This window comes from Spermophilus citellus (assembly GCF_964194105.1).
Source record: "Spermophilus citellus genome assembly, chromosome: 3".
Classification (NCBI taxonomy): Eukaryota; Metazoa; Chordata; class Mammalia; order Rodentia; family Sciuridae; genus Spermophilus; species Spermophilus citellus.
In genome coordinates this window covers 210,605,049-210,611,048 of record NC_138184.1, presented here as the reverse complement: position 1 = coordinate 210,611,048, position 6,000 = coordinate 210,605,049, and positions in this window count along the sequence as shown.

Here is a 6,000-nt window from a genome sequence, read left to right as displayed (position 1 = left end):
AGGTCAAAGATGCTTTGCTTACTTCCCCACTGAAAGAACCAAAATGGGATCTTAAATAGGAGCACTCTTAAAAATGATCATCTGGGGCTACCATGGAAGCTTCCAGAAACAAGGAAGCTGGGCACTTTGCCTTGTTGCTCTATCATGTAGAGGGCTTTTATTGCCAAGGGCGCCTCCTGATTCACTGGAACTACTAGAACCCTAATCATTATTCACGGATTCCAGAAAGCAAGATGAGAAAAGAGGAAGAAGAAGGACACATCTCTTCCCCTTTACATTTTCCCAGGTCATACCCGGAATTTCCACTTATATCTCATTGGCCAGAATCTGGTCCCTTGGTCTTTCTCCCAAATGTTTGTATATCTGACTGAAATCAGGGGCATTATCACCAACGAGGAGGAAAAGAATGGAGGATCACCATCAGATGTGGCTATTTGTTTGTTTGTTTTGCTTTTGACTCAGAAAGTTTTATTAGATGACCCCTGGGGGTTCCTTTAGACAGAAGTGTATTTATTTATATTAAATATTCCCTTGGTAAATATTCTCAAAAGTACTGAGGTTTCCTATGTACTAGGGAGTACAGTAGGTATTTGGAGGACTTTGAAGATGGATAAGACATTTTCTGATCTCAAGGAAGATGGACAAGACATATTATCTGATCTCAAGGTGTTTATAATTTATTCATTTTTTTCAATAAATATTTGATAAAAAGCTTCTGCAAACTAAGTATATGCTGAGATCTGGAGATGATAACATCAAAAAAAGAGCATACTATGGAGTTGAACCAAAGAAACAAAGAGTAAATAAAAAACAAAAGGGCATACATCAACAAGACTGAGAACAAGAGAAAAAATATAAAAAAGATTAATAAAATCAAATGCTGTTTCATTGATATTATTAGTAAAATAGCTAGACCTCTGAAATTGTGTGTGTGTGTGTGTGTGTGTGTGTGTGTGTGTGTGTGGTGAAAGTGTTGGGGATTGAACCCAGGGCCTTGTAAAAGCTAGGCAAACACTCTATCATAGAGCTACACTCCCAGATCATAGTTAGTCTTCTGAAAGACTATTTAAGAAAAAAGAAAGAAGATACAAATAAATAAAATATGGAATAAAAAGGAATTACTATAGATAAAGCAGGGATCAAAATAATAAAAGTACTATGAATAATTACAGGCAAGATATAATGGATACATTTTTAGAAAATATAAAATGCCAAAATTGGCTCAGGATAAAAAATTAGAGAATGTAATTAGAATAATAAAAAGAAATTAGAATGGTAACCAAAAGCCTCTTATTCTTTCAAAATCCTGTCCCAGATAGTTTAATGTTTCATTATGCTTCATTCTAGTAACTGGGAATTCCCATTCAAGTAACTGGGAATTCCAACCTTATGTATATGCTATTCTTTTTTCAGGGGTGGGGGGAGCTACTAGGGATTGAACTCAGGGGCACTTGACCTCTGAGCCACATTCCCAGTCCTATTTTGTATTTTATTTAGAGACATGGTCTCACTGAGTTACTTAGTGCCTCACCATTGCTGAGGCTGGCTTTGAACTTGCAATTCTCCTCTCTTAGCCTCCTGAGCAGCTAGGGTTACAGGTGTGCACCACTTTGCTGGGCATGTATATGCTATTCCAGGGAAGAGAAAAAGAATAAAAACTATACAGCCTGATTTCTGAGGTTAGTGTAATCTTTGTTTCAAATGAGATAAGCCCAATATAAAAAACAAGAAAAATGTAGGTATATTTCATTTAGGAATGTAAGTACAAAAATTGTAACTAAAATATTGGCCAACTAAATTCATCAGTATATTAAAATATATCATGATCAAGTAGATTTTATTCTAGGAAAGCAAGGATGGCTTAACATCAGAAAATCTATCAATGTAATTTACCGTATCAATAGGTTAAGGAGAAAGTTCATGCCATTAACTTAATTGATGCAGAAAAATTATTTGATAAGGTTCAATGACTATTCATGACAAAACGCTTAGCAAACTGGGATGGAATAGAAACTCTTTACACTGGTAAAAGTCTTACACTTAAAGTATATAGTAAATATCTTCATTGGAGACATTTTGGATACATTTCTTTTAATACTGAGGATAGAATAAGAGTTCCATTATCATTGTCACTGTTTAAGACAATACAGCTATAAATCAAGAAAATAAATTAGAGGTCTAAGAGCTGAAAGTAATAGAGAAAAGTGTTATCATTTGCAGATGTCATGGTCATTTACCTTGACAATACAAGAAAAAATGTTAGAATAAACAAAAGATTTTTGGACCACAGATCTACCTGTATTAAAATAGCATTTTTCTACAACAATAATAAAATACAAAATATTTTAAAACAGGGTATTCTTATTAGCATAAAAAGGAACCAGGAATTAAGAATATCTGAGCCCTTTTCAGAGAAAAAGTTAATACTGTCATAAGGTCCAGAAAATTTAGTCTGAATAAAAAACAAATGCATTGCCCAAATATGAAATTTCAGCATATTAAAGATGTGAATTCATGTCTAATTAACCAATTTATTGCAATTTTGAATCTAAATTTCAATTTATTTAAGGAACTTAATAATCTACTCTCAAATGTATATGGAAGGTAATGGCCCAACCACAAAGCTAGATTAACTTTGAAAGGGAAGGGTAAGTAGGAATACCTACCAGACATCAAGACATATCAGAAAGGCACAGTGGAGTAGTTGGACAAGGGCGAAGATCGGTGGATCAGTGTGGCCCAGAAAGTGCCCTGTGTTGAGGTGAGAACTCAAATACAGTGTAGGTGGCTCTCAAATAAATGTGGAGAAAGATGGGTCAATTAATGTACTTGGGTACATCTACTTACTACAGCAGAGCATTAAGCTAGATTCTTAGGTAATGCCCTGAATTAGAATTAAGGGACCTAAGTAAAAAAGCATAAGTTTAAACTGTAAGGTTTAGAAGACTACCTTTGAGAGCCAGGCTAAGACAAGACTTCTTCAGAAAAATTTAAAATATTAGGCAGAAACTGTTGCATTTAATCATATTCATATAAAAATTTTAATTTCTATTGAATGGAAGGTACCACGGACAATTAACTAGCAGATGACAATTGGGAGACGATGTTTTTCTGTGACTAAAATGAACAAAAACCTACTGTCTAGAATTCATAGGAAATTCTTACAAGTCAACAAGCAAAAGATAAGAACTCCAAATAAAACATGGGAATAAGTTAGGAACAGTAAATTATAGAAGAGGAAACTCAAAATGTTAACCAGTGTATGTAGAGGAAATCCAAATCTAATTTTTTAAAGAGAATTAAAATATCACTTTAGTCTATGAAACTGATAAAAATTAGAAAGTCAGATAGTGCTTTTTAGGTGTGGAGAAATAAGGAAAATTCTCCTTCTCCACCAGTAAGGATGTATAGCATTGCAGATATTTATTTAATCATTTAGTAAGTATTGGGGATTTAACTCAAGGGTGCTTTACCACTAAGGTACACCTCCAGCCCTTTTCATTTATTTATTTTATTTTGAGACAAGGTATCACTAAGTTGCTGTGGTTGGCCTCAAAGATGCGATCCTCCTATCTCAGGCTCCCAAGTCACTGGGGTCACAGGTGCCGTGGCACCTCAGTGTTTTTAAGGGAAGATATTTTTAAGGGCAACATAGCACAGCTTAGTCATAAATATTTGTTAACCCTATAATCCAGAAATTCCATTCCACAGGTACCTGAGGGGAGTTAAAAGCAATCTGAGTGTCTCTTAATGGGGAGTGAAAAATGTACAATGCACTAAAAGCAGAATATGGAATCCTAGTAGAAGTTAAAAGTTACAGAGTGGATATACATGTGGAGACATAGATGGGTCTTCAAAGCATAACACTGAGTAAAAAGAATAAGAAACAGAATGGAGCAAATTAAAATTCTAAATGCACAAAAGGTCTACATATTTTGTAAGAATGCAAATAAATAAAAGAATTTCATTCGCTCCCTTAGAATGGTTGTCAGTGATCAAGGTAACAGGATTGGGAAAGGAGAGAAACAGGAACACATAAATATATAGACCATGCAGGATTGAATGTGTCATGAGATAGGAGTCTGGCTGAACCAATTCTTTGACCTAATGTTAGGTAGAACAGAAAAGAAAAAAGAGATGACCAAATTGTTGTCACCAGGATTTACAATTCAATAAAGGAGAGGAGCATAGTTTGTTTAGAAAATGGAATAGAATTATTTAGATATTTTGAAATGATTTTGTTCATGATAGAATAGAGATACAAAGGTGGCTGTAGCCATTTCTATCTGGTTGGGGTCCAGAGAGATGAGGTGTGGTCTTGTAGAGAAGCCAAGACAGGAGAGATGGGCATGGGCATAAATAATATAATGCAAAGGAGGAGAGGGAAAAGTTAAAGTTAATTATTATTAAAATAAATACCACTGAGAATTCAAAGGAAAGAGATCATAATGCCAAATAGGGAATCCAGGATTCATGGTACTGGGCAAGTGACAATCGGCCAGTCAGGGGTTACATCTGGTTTCAGAAGTGGAAGCTGGTGTTGGTGGACTGTGTGTGGAAGTCTACATCAAAGCTCTGCACAATGGTACACCAAAGTGAGTGACCTGAGAACCAACTGGAAGTTTAGTAATAAAATATAAACTTTTTTTTCTATATCCTCAGAGAGAAGATAGATCCCTGTAAGACCAGGTTCCAATGTATGTGTGTATATATGTTCTGTTTTTCAGGACCATGGCATTTAGATTCTGCCTCCAAGTGTGTAGATTTAATGAGATGATTTATCATGAAAAAATATTGCACAATCATCAAAAAGTAATGAAAGTTGTCACAGCTTCCCATTTTAATGACATTTCTCACTGACCTCCTTTCCCCTACCCTGAAAATGAGCTCAAGGACTCTAGCATAGAACCAACCCGGGGTTCTGATGCCACTTAATTCTCTAAAGCAGTCAACCATAAACACATTTTTCAGAAGTAAAGACAACTTCTGTAACTTTTTAATTAAAGCTTAAAAGCTCTTAATTAAAGAGACATAAATCACTGAGAAACCTTTAAACCTTCATGGTCTTTTATGGGGTATTATGTATGTTTCCAGCTGTGTTCACTCCAACCTCAAAGGCACCAGGCTTTGGAAAGGTTCAGCACTTCTTCCCAGTGTCCTGGAGCAGTGGCTCAGCAAGACTGGACATTGGGTGGCTGTGTCATGGGGAACTGCTGGCATGGAGCCTGCATTTTTGTGAAGAGAGATCCTGGGAACGTTCAGTCCTATTTCTCTTTTCTAAAAAAAATTATTTATTTATTCTAATTTGTAATATATTACAGCAGAATGCATTTCAATTCATAGTACACATAGAGCACAAATTTTCATGTCTCTGGTCATAAACAAAGTAGACTCACACCACTTGTGTCTTCATACATGTTCTTGGGGAAATGATGTCCATCTCATTCCGCCATCTGTCCTACTACCCTGCCCCCTCCTTACCCCTCCCTCCCCTTTGCCCTATCTAAAGTTCCTCCATTTCCCCCATGCTCCCCCCTCCCCATCCCCCTTATGGATCAGCATCCTCATAAAACATTCGGCATTTTGTCATTTAGGATTAGCTTACTTCACTTAGCATAAAAGATTTTATTCTCTTTTAATGCTGAGTAATATTCCACTATTTATATATACCACAGTTTCTTTATCCATTCATTTACTGAAGGGTATCTAGGTTGGTTCCACAATTTAGCTCTTATGAATTGTGCTGCTATAAACATTGATGTGGTTTTGTTACTATGGTATGCTGTTTTTAAGTCCTTTGGGGAGTGGGATGGGATAGCTGGGTCAAATTGTGGGTCCATTCCAAGTTTTCCAAGGAATCTCCATACTGCTTCCCATATTGGTTACACCAATTTGCAGTCCACCAGCAATATATGAGTGTGCTCTTCTCACATCCTCGCCAACACTTATTGTTGTTTGTATTCTTAATAGCTGCCATTCTGACTAGAGTGAGATGAAATA